At 48.3% G+C, this 18,562-nt stretch overlaps 1 protein-coding gene across 9 annotated transcripts in view; it reads left to right on the top strand.

Moving 5' to 3' along the window:
* DYSF (dysferlin) overlaps positions 1 to 18,562 on the top strand; it is a 1,254,081-nt gene that overhangs the window by 1,182,068 nt on the left and 53,451 nt on the right. The window lies entirely within an intron of this gene.

Genomic DNA, 18,562 nt, shown 5'->3' on the forward strand with positions numbered 1-18,562 from the left:
CCGGGAGTACCGGGTGCTTTGGCTGGGGATTTTAATTGTGTGTTATGAAATCTGCTGGATACGTCCAGTACCGGTGTGAGTCTACTGACGAGGGCGTCTAAGACACTTACGTGGTTGGTGATAGATTTGCTCCACGTAGAAGTGTGGTACGAACAACATGGGGCAGAGCATGGCTACTCCTGCTATTAGTGAGTACATGGATCCTTCTTGCACCTTTGTTGGGGGGAAGAAGCTAACTTTGTCACCAAGGTGGAGTTCTTAGATGAGTCACTATCTGATCATGAGCCCCTATGGATGTCCTTGGTGAAGCACCAAAGTGTTGCCCCCATTCTGACATTGAAATTTCACATAGATATGCTTTTGAATGGTGTGTTTAGATTCATTGGGCCTAATTACAAGGATGCCGGTCCGGAAACAACGGTGCCGTTAAGCTTACCAGCACCGTTGTTTCCGACCTGGCACACTACAACTCGGGCAAACCGGCACTTGCCAGCTGAGTTTCACGGAAGCACCAGCACCGTTATTAATGGTGCCAGTGTTTCCATGGTCCCCACTCGCATGGAAATGGGGAACAAAATTTTACCGGTGCCTGACTTCCCAGCCTCTGGGGTTGTAATGGTCTGCTGGCAACCGGCCGGCATCACCGGACCCGTAATGAGGCCCATTCACTCTTACGGAGGAGATTGGCTGTTATCACAATTGGGTTACAACGGTGCATAGGTCCTGGAATGGGAATCGTTAAAAGTATTTACCAGGGGTCTCTGTATATTGATGAAGGTGGGGATTTGGAGAGTGCTTTTTGATACAGTTTTGTTTGTTATTGTTATTTTTATTTATGCTTGTACCGCGCCAAAGCCCGTAGGCATCCAGGCGCTGAGAGACAGGTATAGTGACCGAGCTGCTATCGGGAATACATACTAATTAAAGAGATATGTTTTCAGTTGTTTCCGGAATGCAAGGAGATCCTTAGTCTTACACAGGTAGCCGGTAACACATTCCATGTCTTCGCTCCTTGAGTGGAAAAAGCCCTGCCGAGCCCACGCGATCGTTACACTCGATGTTGTCCTAATAAGAAGCCTTCAGCTGACCTAAGGTTTCTTTTGGGCTGATAAATACTAACAACGTATTGGGGGAGGTGGTTAATCTAGAGCGAAGAGAGGGCCTGGGGGAAGAGGTACGGACACTAAGAATAGAGGTAGGTAATGAACTTAGTGTGGCTTGGGGGAGGTTTAATGCCTTTGATTATGCAGGATATTTGGTGCAACAACATGCAGAAGAGGATAGGGCAGGCAGGCTTCTTGCCTGGTTGGTGAAGAGAGAGGGAGGAAAATGGTCTTCTGATGGGATGTGGGATGCAGCTGGTACTGTAGTTCTCGACCAGGAGGACATTGTGAGGTGCTCAGGGCTTTCTATGATTCCCTTTATGCTAGGCGGGCTGGCTTTGATGTGACCAATGTTACCAAGGTTCGGGATGAAGCCGGACTGAACAGGTTGAGTGATGAACAGGATGAAGTTCTTGGTGCTCCATTAGTACTGCAAGACGCTGAACACGCAATAGATAACTTAGGGAGAGGTAAGACCCCTTGGATCGATGGTTTAACGATGAAGGTCTACAGGACTTATAATTATCTACTTGTCCAACGCTGTTGGAGCTCTACCAAAAGTTCATGATATACGAGGATTCACGAGCACCATGCTGGAAGTGCCACCTAAGGCTGGCCAGGACGCGAATGATGCATTATGATATGATAGGTTATTTATAATGCGCTTAATACACAAAAGTTTCTAAGCGTGGACCCGGGGCTTGAACCTGTGTTGCTCTGTGTCGTCTTGCTTCCAAGGCAAGCACGTTGCTGCTGAGCTATCCCCCAGAGATAGTTGGTTTTGTAGGCCATTATCTATGATTAATGTAGATATAACATTTCTCTGTAAGATATTGGCAAGCCACATGAGCCGGGTGGTACAAGAGCTTGTGCACCTGGACCAATCAGACTTCATCCCCGGATGGAGCATGGTACGGAAATTGAGAGGATCTTTTTAATTCTGGATAACTAGATTGATTTGCATGAAAAGGAGGCAGTGGTTAGTCTGAACTCCTACAAGATATATGACTCCATTATGTGAGAGTTTCAAAGGATGGTTATGGGGCCCCTCCTATGTAGGGTGGGTTAAGTTGTTGGATTAAGGTTCGATGTCAAGGGTGAGGGTGAATGGCAAGGTGTCAGCGTTGTAGCTAGTGCAGAGGCATGCGCCAGGGCTATCGTCTGGAGCTCATGATTTTCAGTTTAGTCTCCGAACCACTGACGTGGGAGGTACGTAGAAGACACTTGGATATCTGATTGCGCGTGGGGGAGGAAGCCATTGTATCTCATTGTATGCAGACAATGCCTTTCTGTATGTGTGAGACCCGTTTCATAATTTGGATCAAGGAATATAGCGGACTATCAGTACTGAAAATGAATCGCTCAAAGTCAGCTCTTTATACAATACCTGAAAGTGTGGGCAGCGAGTTGACACATGTAGGCATGAAGACCTAGGGATAAAGGTGGGAAGCAATGCGATGCAGACTTTGATGGCATTCGATAGATCTGTGGAATTCTGGATGATGTTCCCCCACTCTGGGTGGCTGTTGTTAAAATGATAGCGCTCCCACGCTGGCTCTCCGTCTTCCAGGCCATGCCAATACCAATGGGAGCGAGGTGTTGGCGGCTGAGTTCCGAGTGTAGCGGAATACATTTGCAAGTTACATATGATACTGGGAAAGTTGTTGTGACAGGTTGGGAACCCAAAGGCAATGAAGGCATTACAGCTTCCTGCTGGGAAGTAGGGTTGTTGGGGGCCTAAGACCTTCGATTGAATTATTGGGTGGCAACGGTCCAACATATGGTTGAATGTTTTGCGGCCCGCAGGAAGAGCGTAGGGCTCTGCAGTTGTTGGAGGTGGTTGGGGCCAGGGATAGGGAGCTTACTTGGACTCACCTCACCAGTGGCAACACTGGTAAAGGTTTGGTGAAAGGTGACCAGACTTCCGGGTCAAAAGGTGCTGTTTATGCCAGAGAAAGGCTGTCCTGCAGCAGATTGGGCTAAATTATGGGCACGGGTGTGGTGGAAAGTGCCATGAACTGGATGGGTGGTTCAGTTAAAGACCTTTATGATGTTGATGGGGCCCTCAAACATCAGGAATTCTGAGTTCACCATCCCAGAGTGCGGCTCAATTTCTTGGAATATGCCCGCTTGATAGCGGTTGTTAGGGGCCTATGGGGAGGATTCCTGACACGCCCTGAGAGGGATGCAATTAATGGAGGAATGTTGAGGCTGGCGAGTGGGGGTAGGTGGATCACTGAACATTATGCTGTAGCAGCGGCTGCCAGGGTGGATGGAGTGGCTAAGCTGAGGAATAAGTGGGATGAGGACCTGGGAGAGCCACTCACTGATAGTGATTGGACTGGGCGCTGCTGTTTGCAAAACAGTTATCCGGATATTCTAGATTTCAGTGGATAAAATATAAGTGTGTCATGCCTGCCTCTGTTACACCTATTGTGCTACCCAAAATGGCTCCTGATCTTGACGCTATCTGCTGGAGATGCAGGAGAGACGTGGGGACAGCGAGGTGGTGCAAACTTTCTGTGGCTGTGTGAAGGACAAACTATGTGTCCTTACAATGGAGAGGGCAGCCAGTCTTCTGCCGCAAACCACGTTAGTACCAGAGGGAGACTAAGTAATTCTAGCACCTACCCGACTGGGATAGTCTGCCCAACCAGACAGTTTTAGTCTCACAGTTAGAGACAGCATTTACCTCCAGTATGGCCAATAAAGCCCTAATTCTGCCTTAATGCTGTTTGGTAATTGTCCTTACCCCATGTTTTACCTTCCTCAATTGTAAGGGTCTCTGAACAGTGCTCCCAACCCTATTTACACTATAAACAGCTTTAAACACATCATTGGCTGGGCCTCCAGCCAATTAAGATTTACAAATGAAAGAAGGAATGAAAATAAGTTGAAATATCTACATTTGATGTTTTCTAATTCAATCCACTGTTAGATAAGCGCCACACCAGCGCCGATTAGGGACAGTTAGAACCTTCTCTGTCCCCCTTTTCTTTGTCCAATCTGAGTGTTGTCCGTTGATAGGGCCAGGCATTCTTGCTGTCCTCTGTAGAGCCTACAACAACTCAGCAATATTATCTACAGCGCAATAGGGTAGCGCTGCTCTCATTATCTCACCCCCTGAGACACACACAACTACTCACGCCCATAATATATTGGCTTGTTGAGCATAATTGATCCTAGGGTTTGTCTGCCCCCAACGACTACAAGACTTTTCTACTACCGGCTCAGGCCAGGCGACAAAAGAAGTCCTACTATTGTAAGTATTTCTAAACTAAGTCATGTTTTCATTGTTATTGCAAGGAAATTCAAAAAGCAGATTATATGAATGACAATTGAACTGAGATAATAAGTGTCAGTGCTCAAACATATGTCTCAGGGCTGATCCCAGGTAAACGTAGACACAGGATAATCAATGGTTGGACCTTATTCCTTTCAGATATCTCCCAAACTTCCGCTTTGGTCACATCTTTCTGATATTCTCTCCTTTGGCTCAAACAGGTTCCTTTTCTGACTGGTTATCCTATATCACCCACACGGGGCTATTTTAGTCAATCCAATGCTTGTTCTGTATCTTTGCTGGCAGTGAGGAAACCACCTAATTTGTAATGGCACTGTATCATAAGTGGACAAGAATGTGTTGGGTGGTGTGAGACATTAAGCAAACTTCAACGGCATGATGTCACACTGTGCACTGGCCATGAATGTGTCCTGCGTCTATTTGTGAGTTTGACACATTTCTTGTTTCATCTAGGGCTGTGCATTCCTTTTTTGTCAGTCTCCATGGCACAACATATCCTGTTCTCCCATGTTTGTACCCAGAAATCTGCAAGTAGGAGGGCCCTGCTCAGTATTCTATGATGTTAAAACATGGACTCTCTCAATGCATAAGAAAGGCTTCAGTCCACTACTAGGCATTTTATGGGGCACATGTGCGAGAAGGATCGGTGAAAAGGGCCTCAAGGGTGGCACCGCCTCCAGTTCCATCCTCGGATCTAGCTCCGATCACATGTCTGGCGTCATGTTTCATAGAGGGTCCTGAAGCATGTCCTGTGTGTTACCATCTTAGTCGATTAATGATGGCCTTGCAATCCTTAGAGTAGACTGTGGTATCAGGGAGGGCCATTGGTTCATGCACTAGTTGACCATCTTCACTGACTTCACTACAACTAGTAATCCCAAGACCCACCCTCTCTGTCCCTCAACAGTTCTCCATGATTGACAGTGTGTGGGAAATAGTGTCTTTATAGTATAGCTTGTCGCATTCGTTAGTCTTTTCACAATAGCTTTGATTGATAATAATTAAACAAGGTTGGATTGTTCTCGTTTATGTTTAACATGTGCCCCATGGCCTGATCTTATATTAAGTTCATTTTAATGTCTTCAGTTTGTCTTGCGGAACCAGCTGCGGGTAGGAGAATCCTGGACAAAGGTCAATGCCTACTTTGGTGGTAATCCACAGCTTGCAAGATGTGCCCTCAGTCTCGCAACACACCGAGAAGCTCCAAGGGTAAACGTGCCTCCCATGCACGCACAAGGAGAGGCGTGGTTTAACAGCAGCATTAAGCTCTTCTTTCCTGTGGCATTTTACCTTTGCCAAAAATACTGAGGTTGCAAAACCACTAGACGTATGCAGCAAAAATCTTGCAGAGTGGCACAGGTTAAAAAAAAATCTACGCATTCCCAAAACTGCCCTTTTTGGCTTACTGCACAAAAACCCAGACTCATTTAAAAGTAGAAAAGGTTGCTTTAATGTGACAGGCCAAAGCTTACAATCAAAAACGCTTAGCTGGCTCCATGGCCTAACAAGCTAAAGAGATGTTTGAACAATTAATTAAATAACTTAAACATTTTCATTTTCCCCCCAACAATTAAATAATTAAATAACCAATTTCCTCCCTAATGATCCCTTGGATCCTACCGTCTCCTTGCCCCTTTTCCAGGCGTCCCGCTTTCTCCCAGGGGCCATGCCCCTCCAGGCTCAATACCTGTTCCCCCGGGGTGACCTGCTTGTGCAAACAGCGCCACCCCCTCCTTTTCCGTGTCATTCCCCCATTGTGCTTCCCTCCCCCCACATCAAAAGGGGCCATGCCCCCGGCGCCCCGACCCACTTCAACCCCTTTTAAACTCCCCTCTACACCAAACTCCCCCTTCCTATGACCTGCAGCCAGCCTGACCTGCCACATCAGCAACAAATATTACACACAAACTTTCACAATGCCCTGACCTGTCACACGAAACTACCAACCCTGCCCTCATAACAGACCCCAAAGAACCATAAAAAACTCCCCCTGACATCTAGAACCCCCCCCCCTAATCCCATGAACAATGCACGCCCCCCTATACCATAGCTGACATTACCCTAACCCAAAAATGAAGGGGTGGGAGGGCGGGACAATTATCAAGTCCTAACCGTCGCCTGCCTCCCGAACCTTCCCTGAGCCCTTAAATACCCCTAGGGAGGTGCTCTGCCCCCCCACGGCCACTCGCTGGCCGTGTGCAGCGCCAAAAAACTCCCCGGTGGGAAACGCTTCGCGTTCCCCCCGGGCCCCCCCTTTTGGCTTACTGCACAAAAACCCAGACTCATTTAAAAGTGGAAAAGGTCGCTTTAATGTGACAGGCCAAAGCTTACAATCAAAAACGCTTAACTGGCTCCATGGCCTAACAAGCTAAAGAGATGTTTGAACAATTAATTAAATAACTTAAACATTTTCATTTTCATTTTCCCCCCAACAATTAAATAATTAAATAACCAATTTCCTCCCTAATGATCCCTTGGATCCTACCATCTCCTTGCCCCTTTTCCAGGCGTCCCGCTTTCTCCCAGGGGCCATGCCCCTCCAGGCTCAATACCTGTTCCCCCGGGGTGACCTGCTTGTGCAAACAGCGCCACCCCCTCCTTTTCCGTGTCATTCCCCCATTGTGCTTCCCTCCCCCCACATCAAAAGGGGCCATGCCCCCGGCACCAGAAAAACCCTCCCCCGAGGAGTTCTTTCGGCCCCAAACCCCCCCCCAACTTTCCTACCTCAAACTCTTTACCCAGTCTCCCAGCCAAGAACCCAAGTCCGCCAGGTAGTGACTATTCCCATACACGGACAAGTGTACCCCATCCTCCCTAAAGATAAGAAAACCCTCATATGTTATTTCCTTATGGTCCATGACCCTCACCGCCACTGAGGCACACATTTTTCCATTTCCCTGTTTATCCCCTTCCTGGCCCGCTCTATTGCTCCCTCACTTCTTGCTCCCCTCCACACTCTTCGCGGCAACAACTTAGTCCACACCACCACCGCTTGAGGCCACATATCCCTAATCCACACTAAGTCCCTCTTCATTTTCCTTAGCAGAGCCACCCCCGTATCTGTCACCAGGTCATTCTCCCCAGCCTGCAGCATCACCACCCGTGGAACTCCATAGCGTTCCCTCATCCCTGCCAATATGGGCAGCAGCTGATGCCACCGCAAGCTCCCCAAACCGTGCCACCTCACCACCACTTCCTTGTAACTGCACCCCAACTGCCTTCCAAACACCCTTTTCTCCGCCTCTTTACCAGCCCACTTCACAATTGAATGGCCAACAATCCAAACTTGCGCCAACTCCCCTTTCTTTTGCGCAGCATCTGAAACAGAAATCACAAAATTACTGACAAGTCAAATTATTACAACAACAACATCTTGCCCACAAAGTCCTCCACCATCTTTCTTCAACAATCCCCTTTCCCAAAATCCCTGATGTAACCCTTGTATTTCCCCGACCTCCAACGCCCCAAACTTTTCACTTTATCTTCCGAAAAACCCAGTCTGTTACCCTCAGATGCTGCGCCCATTCTAAAAGAATGAGTCCCGAACTCCTCAGCCTTTTCTCCCACCGTGGCCAGCGCCTTCCGCAATACCCCCAGCACCTGTGCCGCTGTAACCGGCGATCCGTCCGCATGCTGGAAAACCAAATCTGACTTACCCCCACAGCGCTCCTTCCACACCTTACCTGCCTGAACTGGGCATAAAACCTCGCTCCCTCGACCCAGCAGGACCCAAGCACCCCTTCCCTTCTGATCCGTCTTGGACCTTTTAATCTTGATGTCTAAACCTTCTTCTGTTATTCGCACATCTTCCCATTGCAGTCCCCCTACCCCCCTTTTCCCCCGACCAACTCAGAAACCCTGAAGGCCCCAAAAAATAACCATGTAAAACAAGCCGCAAACAGTTCCCCCTCCCATATCGACCAGCAAACTCGCCCCACCACCTCAATCAACCTCTGCAACAATTCAGCCGATATCGGCCTCCTCTTATCCTTGTCCCTCTTACTCTCCCGTGCCCATCCTTCCAACCTCCTACTCGCCATCTCCCCCCCACTTGGTTGAAAACCCCCAAAACCATTTCCCGTAAAAGGCAATCCCTGCTAGCTTTCCTGCTATCGATGCCCTTGACCAGCCCCTGTCCATGCATCTCAGAAGGAAATTCGTGACATCATCCCTCCTCCGCTCTTCCGCATCCCATCTACCCTTCCAACTACAGGCTCCTCCTCTAATAAAATCCTCCCAAGCCCTCCTGTATGACTTCTTAGATGCCGCGGCCAATGAACCCTCCACCAGAGCAAGCGCTCTCAGCTTCCTATCTTCCACAGCTCCCCCGGAATCTGCTGCCCCTCCTGATCTGCCTCTGGAGCCAATCCACGGAATCTCTGCCATTGAAAACGAGATAATGCATCAGCGATGCCATTATCCTTCCCTGGCACATGTGTTGCCTTAAACACCACATTCCATTCCATGCAACGCAGGACAAATTCTCTCATCAGCCTTGCCACCCTCTGATCCCTAGCTGACTGTCTGTTTACCACATGGACCACGCATTCGTTGTCGACATTGAAGTTCACCTTCTTGTTTTGCAACTCCTTCCCCCACAACTCCAATGCTACTAGTAATGGAAAAAATTCAAGAAATGATATACTCCTCCCTTCCTTCAACCATCTCTCTGGCCACTTTTCCGCACACCATTTCCCTCCCCAAAACACCTCAAAACCACCGGCCCCCGCTGCATCCGATAGTATCTGAACTTCCCATGTCACCGGGTCTCCCTGCAACCACATTGACATTCCATTGAAACTCTCCAAGAAGCGCAGCCAAATTCTGCAATCCTCCCTCACTGCCCCCGATACTCTTATCCGATGATGTGGGCACTTTGCTCCCGCCATGGCCCTTGCCATGTTCCTGCAAAACGTCCGCCCTGGGGCCACCACCTTACATGCAAAATTCAGATGCCCAACCAATCTCTGCATCTCCACCAGCATAATTTTCTTGGCCCCCAACGCTTTCTCCAACAGTACCACCAATTTGCTCACCTTGTCGTGCGGCAAGCGTGAGGTCATGGCCACTGAATCCAGTTCAATTCCTAGAAATGTCAACACCACTGCCGGCCCTTCTGTTTTGTCTTCGGCTAAGCTCCTCCATCAATTCCTGAAACAACTTTAGCATTTCTCTGCAATCCTCCTCTCTTTTTGCCACGCTAATGAACAGAAAATCATCCAGATAGTGCAGCACACTCTCCCACCCCGAGCTGAATGAGAAAACCCACTGTAGAAAAGAGCTGAACCGTTCAAACAAAGCACAGGAAATTGCACACCCCATTGGCAATGCTTTGTCTATGTATATGCGGTCCTCAAACTGCAAACCTAACAACTAAAAGTCCTCCGGGTGCACCGGCAATAACCTAAACGCCGCCTTGATATCACACTTGGCCATGAAGGCCCCTCGCCCTTCCTTCCTTATCAGCTCAACCGCTTGGTCAACGCTTGCATACACAACCCCACATTCGTCCGGGGCAATGAAATCATTAACTGACATACCCTCCGGCCATGACAAATGATGAATCAGTCTGAACTCCCCCAGAGCTTTCTTGGGCACCACCCCCAATGGGGATATCACTAAGTCACCTGATACATCATCAAATGGGCCCACTATCCTTCCTGCCGCTATTTCCTTGCTCAATTTTTGTCTTACCACCTCAACATTTTCTCTTGCCGACTTCAAATTTTCCGCCCATCGCCGCACCCTTGGACCCTGGTAACCTAATCTGAACCCCTGACAAAACCCCTCACTCAAAATCTTCGCCCCTTCCCTATCCGGATAAAATTGCAACCATTTTTCCAACACACCCACTTTAAGTGGAGTAAAAGGTTTTCCCCCCAACCCCTTTTCCTGCACCTCTCCCCCTCCCCCTGTCTCCTTGTTGGAAACACTGCGTGAGAGGGTGTTTTCCACCGCACTTGCTACACTCGTGCCTGAACCTACACAGGGTCCTTGCGCAGCTATCCTTATTGTACCCCCAGCACGCTGCTGAGGACTGTCCTCCGCCTCCTCCCCCCGCCCCCTCATGGGCAGGGCGACCAAGAAAGGGCCGGAAAGGCACAGGCAGCCCACTTGCTGTATGTAATGTCGGGGCAGGCCTCGTTGGGGCCATCCATTGCAGCCAGAGATCCATATCTATCTCCCCCCTGACCGCCTGACTGTCCTCTGCCATTCTCGCTCTAAATTCCTCATCATACCTTACCCAGGCAAAGCACCCAAAGCTCGTAAAAGCCTTCCTTATTACATCCATATATTTAAGCAGGGCCACGCAACGCTCCGGGAATTTTTCGCAATACACACTGGCATAAATGATAAACGCCGACGTCCAATTCTCAATGGTCATCGGGACCCTCGGGCGTGAAGCCAGTTCCCTCTCTTCCTCCTTAGACCCCTCCTTCGCTCTCACTTCCCTATGGAGCAATTTGAAGACATCCACAAATTCCCCTGCCTGGATCTTCTCCCTGGTCGCTGCCATCAAGTGCTCCCCCAATGGTTTTGTTATACCCATGTATGGCAATTTCTTCTCCTTTCCTTTCACTTCCACCTCTTTATCTTTACCAGCTTGCACTTCGCGCCCCAATGGCTCCACCACTTTGTCCGTTTGGACCTCCACTGAGCAAATGCTCTTTTCAACCCCCTCGGCTCCAATGGCCTGCACACCAACTTCTTTCGTTACACCTTGAAAACCAGCCCGTTCATCCCCTATCCACCTATTTGTAACCCCTCTCTGCCATGCAGATGACCATTCCCTTTCCCGCTCACCTCTTTCCACACCTGCCACCTGCGGCCTGGCGTCCACACCGGTGCTCCTCCTCTCCATTCTTAGAGGGATCCTGCTGCGTGGACAAAACATGTCAGCACACTCACCCAGCCAATAGTTCCCTTGACCCCTTTCACCCCGTCCACCCTGCACTTCCCTTTCCCTATCCCACCTTGAACTTCTTCTCTCCTCCCCCCTTTCCCTTTCCGCCCTGTACTCTTCCAATTCCCATTGCCCCATATATTCCTCCCAACCAACTTCATCACCCCTTAAATACCATTGTGGATGCGAGCTCATGCCCGAGATGAGTTGATGATCTTCTTGCGAGCCCGGGGCGTCCGCCCCGCCACTCCTTTGACGTCTTCTCGGCGGGGTTGTGGGAACCCCTGCCTGGTCCTCTTCTCTCGGGCGAGGCGTTCCGACCTCCACCCTGGAATCCTCATTGCTAGGGGCTGTGCTGCGCCCTCTAGGCTCTCCTTGCGTTGACCGAGGAGGGGCCGTACTGAAACCCTCAACCTCCACCTGAACAGCGGGGGCTGCGCAGCGCCCTCCGCCCTCACTCCTCCTACTCGGGGGGGCCGTTCCGCACCCCACCCTACCCTCCTCAATTGAAGGGGACCTCTCCCTCCTTCTCCCCCCTGCACTCTTCTGCAGGTATTTACCCCCTCTTCCCCTCTGCCCTGACACCCCCTTTTGTGCCCCATCCCTGCTCCCCCTGTCGTTCCCTTGAGCCCCACCCTCTTGAGCATTCCCCTCTTCCCTCGGGCTATCATTCCCTTCCTCCCTCCCTGGCTGCCCACCCGACATCCTTACTCCCCCATCCGCCCTCCTGTCTATCTCCCTCCTCATTTTCCTGCCCCTGGATTCCCAAACCTTCCCCCTCCCCGGCGTAGGGGTGCAAGCCAACACTGCCGCAAGCGTCCCATCAGCTGCCGCTCTACGCTGCGGTCTACCGCCCCTTATCTCCCCCTCACCCGTGACCTCCCCCACTGCCCCCTCCAACTGGGCCTTCAATGCCCTGCTGATGATTTCCAGGGCCTCCCTAAGAGCCCTAGCATCAACCAGCCCCTTCTTGCTAACCCCTTGGCCCACCATCGTCCACTACTACTCAGAGAGCGCACTAAAACTTCACCCTGACGCTCACTAGCTCAATATGCCCCCAAGCCGGTACCTACCCATGGAAAAATTACTACTAGCCGAGGGAAAAACCAGCAGAAAATGCCATATAACCCTAATAACACAAAGGGGTTAAATAACCCCAAAATAGCAATTTCTCTTTTTCTTTTTTTTTTTGTTAGAATTTTTTTTTTTTTTTTGGCCCCCCCACCTAACACCTAAAAAAAAAAATACCCCTCTCCCCAAGAAAACCCCCCCTCTCCTACCTCTACTTCTTCCCCTGCTAAATGCACACCATCCAGGAGCCCCCTGCTGCTGCTGCTGATAATCACCCCTAATTCCCTTGAACTTAATCCCTTTTTTTTTTTTTTTTTTAAACCCTCTAAATCAGGTAACAGCCCACTATAGCACCGGCCGCCCTGCCCCCTGGTGGCCCACGAGCTGCACCGCACTATTGGCAACCCAGCAAAACAGCGCTGCCCCTTTAAGGCGCCTGCCCTGCCCCCTCTCACAGGAGGCTGTCACCGCGCCGGTATATTCCCCACAAGACAGGGCCGCCTGGGCTCTGCTAAACACACCCCCGCAAAACCAAGAGGATCCGGGCAGGGAAGACCCGGCGCCGTGGGGAGAGAGAAAATGGAAATGTCCGCGGCTCCCGCACGGAACCACCCGATGTGCAGCCCCCACCAGGCCTGCACTCCTCCCCCACCCACGCGACGGAGGAAGAAGCCCTAAATGGGCCCAACGAGGAGAAAATCCCCTCTCCCTCAACAAGACCCCGTTCCCCAGAAGACCGAAGACTGCGCAAATAAACCCACCCACACGATCCCGCCGCCCCACCGTGCACGGACTCCATCGGTAGCTCAGGTAAGGGGGGTGGGGTAGCTTATTTACGCTACTCCCCACTGGGCGAAATTCGCCAACACAAAGTTGTTTTTTTTTCATTTTTTTTTTTTTTATATAACTTCTAAATAACTCCTAACTACCTGCGCCACCCACAAAATACTAACTAACCCTCCTCACCTACTCTATTCAGCACCAAAGGCCCAGCTAGCTTCAGGGAAGGCTCGGGAGCGGGCGACAGGACTGATACAATTACCAAGTCCTAACCGTCGCCTGCCTCCCGAACCTTCCCTGAGCCCTTAAATACCCCTAGGGAGGCGCTCTGCCCCCCCACGGCCACTCGCTGGCCGTGTGCAGCGCCAAAAAACTCCCCGGGGGGAAACGCTTCGCGTTCCCCCCAGCCCCCCCCGTGTACTTAAGTCGAGGCGGAGATTGAAGAGTGATGCAGCTTTTTGTAACCCCACGCCCCCAACATGAATATCTAATTATCAATTATTGGTTCCAATGTTTGGGGGTCCAGAATCTCTCAAATGCCAGAAGGTCAGGCCAGCTTAATGGGCTTTAAAAGTCCCAATTCGCTGGCTTGAAAAACTGTAGATATACAATTCTCTAGCATTGGATCTTTCATGCTGTGAATACTCTCCGTTGTCAGGCTGGGAATCCCCGGTAACATTAATATAGTGGTTTTCCTATGGAAAAAACTATGGCAGCACCAATGGGACGTCAAGTGTATAGCTCCAACGCAGCAGCTTCCCCTCAGATTTCAACCGTCTTCCAAACTGTTGGTATTCCTTGCGCTTCTCTCCTGTCTCAAGCAAAGGTAATAATATAGAGACGGGGTCATTCTACACCCCTCTGTGCATCGCTCTCCGTCATGCAATTGTTTCAATCAAGCATGGTGGAAAGTTGGGATTTTTGCTCACACTTGTAAGTGCAACATGTTCTTGACTATCTAATGGACTCACAAAGTGCGGTCACATCCCCTGCATTCTTACGTCTTCAGAAATAAGCATCTGCGTGGGCACAACAGACATTGATATCAACAGGTAACAATTTGTCAAATAGGCAGAGCACATCTGTACACATTTTCACGCAACTGTATAAAGCCATGAAAAAAATGTTCTGTGTCTCATCTTCCCTAGTTTTACGTTTCTAATCAGTAGCCAAGAAAAGGGTATTACTCTGACCCATTCAGTATCTCCTAATTTTCTCCCAATGCTCCACAGCATTACATGATCTTTTTGCGATAGTTTATGAAAGTATTGTGAAAAGGGCCCTATGAAATGAAACCATACACAACCAGACCTCAACACCGCATGACGGCTACCGACCGAAAACACACCTACGCTCAGTGACCACTTTCTCCGAACAGAAGCTGCCAGCAGCACATCAAAACTCTCTTGCTCTTCTCCCGCTCATCCCCACTATCAAACCCCCATACCCCCCTCCCATTGCAGATCCACCAGTGCGCCAAGAGACCACGCAAGTGGCGACAGTTCACGGTATGTGACTGATTAACATAGCATATATTCGGGTACCCCCTGGTTCCCATCGAAGATGCGTCCATGGATCCACATCCAATCAGATGTTCAAGTAATGAGCACCAGTCGCTACGGAAGCGTGACATGTTCAAAGCCCTTGGCGGTGGCGGGATCTGCTTCAGGCGCACTGCTAAGGACGCCATTTCAAATAGGATTATGCTGTAAGGATGATGAAAAGGATTGGAAATTGCAAACTCTGCGGGAGCAAAAGTATGTTTATGCTACTTCTTGTTTTATTTACACTATTATTTATGAAAGGGACATGTGCAATGACTACTTGAGAAGAAATTGAATCTTTGGGAGCCTGAAAGTAATTTTGTCATTTAATGCGTGAAACCGGCCTTGCTGGGAATAAACGCTTGTTATCCTATTCCTGAGCAAGCGCTGTATAGAGTATCGGCTGGGAATTAGGTAAATGCGTGACTGAATTTCGGAAACATTCTGCGGTGACCCTCCCTCTTGGTGCAGCGTTTCCTCAGCATCTTCATTTTGTTGTTGGCACAACTTGTGACTAAGGACCTAATTCCAAAGTCACTTTGCGCTGCAAAAATTTACTTTGCACCGCTGTGTGAATCTGGGTTTTTGTTAGCAGTGCAAAGTCCCTTTTCACCAGTGCTAAAAGTTCCATGGATTAGGCCAAAGCTTGGCCAAAAGAAAACGGGTCCAGCGAAATAGTATTTCCCCAGGGATTTCGTTTGCTCATTCTGCAAAAAATTAAGGCTTACCATGCGTGAATTTCTTGTGTATCGCTGTTAAATTTGGATGGAGCAAATTCATGGGATTTCGACAACCCCTACTTGTGATTATGGCGAAAGCACTGTGCCAAGTTGTTGGTCTGTTATAGAAAGAAGCCCAAGACAGTTGCCCATGCCACTCCCAGCTCCACTGTCCTTTTGACCTCTGTGGCTCAGCCAGTTCGAATCCTTGCTCACTATTGCTCTGTTGAAGATTAAGACCTCATCGACTTTCACTGGCTCCCGCTGAATGCACAAATCACCTTCAAGTCTTGCTGCATCATCTATAAGGCAGTCGCGCTTAAGTCACCCAGCTACCTCACGGAGAAACTCAGCATCTCGGGCAGACAGCGCAACACCAGAAGCCAGGACATGTGCAGACTTGAAATCCGCTGCTGCAAAAAGGAAAGGACCAGAATACAAGCCTTCTCTGCCTATGCCCCAAGACTATGGAACCTCCTCCCGGTCAGCATCAGACTTGCCCCACGCGCCTACAATTCAGAAAACAACTCAAGACCCACCTCTTCAAGGAGTCTCACCTCCTCAACACCTAATCCATCATGTCACCCCTAGCACCACCTGACTCGCTATATGACGCCCGCCCTTATCCTCCCTGCAAGCCAGTACAGCTATACCCCTCCTATGTATCCTACCCATGCTGTATATTTGCTCTGTTGTTACCTCTGTAAAGCACTTCATTATGTATCGGTATTGTTGTATACCTCTGTAAAGCACTCCGTTATATATCTGTATTTTTGTATACCTCTGTAAAGCACTCTGTATTGTTGTATACCTCTGTAAAGCGCTCCTTTCTTTATTTGTATTGTATACCTCTGTAAAGCGCTCTGTTGCGTCTCGAAGCTAGGTCCGTGCTCAATAAATACCATACTAATAATAAATAAATAAATAATAAAAGGACACCATATTAATTATTATTATTACTATTATCATTATAATGTTTATTGAGCGTGGACATAGCTGCTGGAAGCAGTGGCGTGCTTTACAATCACAGGGGACGACCATGGTGAGGAAAGCAGAGAAACAAGGTAGTGAGGTGCTAACACGGGATGGGGAGCCAGTCAAGTTCTTTAATTAGTTATTAAATTGTAGAGACAAGCAAAATAATTCTACCCCGGTGTTCTCATTACAGTAATAGTAGCAGAAAAAACAAATTATGTCTGCCCAAGTGTTATTGTCACACCTGGTAACTTTCAAGTAGGTACACACTCTACAAGTAGATTCTAACTCAGTCGGTTCTCACTCAACACGTGTTTCTCCATTGCAAATACCAATGGTTCATCAGGAGAGAGAATATTTTCCTGTTATATTATGAAGTTCGCTTACAAATGTCTAAGGAGTTCTTGACAACTTCAAATTCATTCAATGGTTATTCTTGGTTTCTATAATATTGTTTTCCAAACATCTGTTGATTGAAAACATATTATTTTGGAGCAACTTTTAGTCAATCTGAGTCCAGAGTAGGGCTGAAAATATCCTTTTGCCTTGATAAGCACGGAGACAAACGACCGGGCTGGTTCTGACCAGGACTCCAGATTAACTCTTACTTTGTCAGTAGTGGCATAAGTGATACCTCAATTAATTCTATGTTTAACTATACAGCTCTTCTATTCCATTAGGGCTTAACATAACTTCAGCAACCTTTCTGCAGGCAGATGCTTTCTAGGGTTATTCATGACCATCTTGGCCCATCTTCATGACCTCTTGTGCCAGTGCCTCAATCCTCTCCCTGCAGGACTAGCTACTTCTACAATGCAACATTTTGGGAGCCCATCTCTGGACTGCCCCATGCATGTTTCAGGAGATGTGGCTCCTGAGTGGGGTACACTGCTCCAGACTTGGCCTTGTCGCTGATCTGCCGAATAGAACTGACGGAGCAAACTATGCAGCCAGGCTGTGAGCTGCATCGCAGTTGTAGAGCAGTTTTGGGTCACTAATTAATCTAAACACATGTTTTAATTCATACACCATTCAAATTCACGGTACAGCGTTTATTCAACGGCAGTGTTTTTTTCGATGTTTTTTTTTACCAAATGTGTTTTTTTCGAAATAACAAATTGAAAAATATAGGGGATTGTGTGCAAGGCTATATAAGGGGTGGAGGGTTGGTAATAGTGTAAAACGAATAGGGCAGGGGGGAGAGGTTGGCACAGAACCACAAAATAAAATGTTTCTATGAGTTGTTTCGAGAAAACAATTTTGGAGAAAAAAAACCTTGTTGATGAAGCAACAAAAAACCCACGTTCACATTAAATGCATTATTCAAAAAAATTTCCAAAATACATAGAATTTCTCTTGAGAATTGGAATAAGCTAAGAAAGAAAAACAGATACAATAAAAAAAATAACCCTAAAATACTTGCTATGAGTTGGTTTTCAGCACAAACATGGGCTCCGAGATGTTAATGTTTTAAACTAGCAGGCTATCACAATATGTTTTCCCTGTGTATACCTGTGACCATATCAATAATGTATTTTATGTATTTTATTTTTGCATGTTGTATTGCGTGAACCTAAACCATAGTCATTGCCACGCAGATCAACAGACAATGAGGCACTACTCAAATAATTGAAAAAATCCCTTTGAGCTAAAGGAAGCAAAGATGGTTTTGTCTCTTTGCAAAAACAAAGCAGAGTGGGATCAAGCCAAAGAAGCACGGAAGGGGAACAGGCGGTGCCCGCTCAGATGCGTGAGTTTGCCTCACTGTGGTGATCGAAAGACGAAGAACGACTTCACTGCAGCTTGAGAGCTGCCAAAGATATCCAGGCGATTTGCCAAACCTTGCAAAGTACTACAGCCTTATTGGCAATGCCGACAAGTGTAAACCGAAAGCCTGCTCCCAATGGGAGCCAGAGCAATTCGGTCAGAGTTCAGGACCAGTGGTTGAATTTCATTCTAACCAGGACCAACCGAGATGCAGAATGCCGGGCTACTCTTGGATGGCATTCTCTCCATCAATAGGCGACAGAACCCGTGCCTGGAGAATCATACCAAATAGAGCTTCTGGAATAAAAGCTTGAATCTTTCTAAGGAGTGAAAGTTGACATTTTGTCGCCTTAGCCTTTTTTCGATATGATCTTTCAGGGAAAGTTTGAGTCCAG

The sequence above is a fragment of the Ambystoma mexicanum genome, chromosome 6q (genome assembly GCF_040938575.1).
Source record: "Ambystoma mexicanum isolate Mex_15411 chromosome 6q, UKY_AmexF1_1, whole genome shotgun sequence".
Classification (NCBI taxonomy): Eukaryota; Metazoa; Chordata; class Amphibia; order Caudata; family Ambystomatidae; genus Ambystoma; species Ambystoma mexicanum.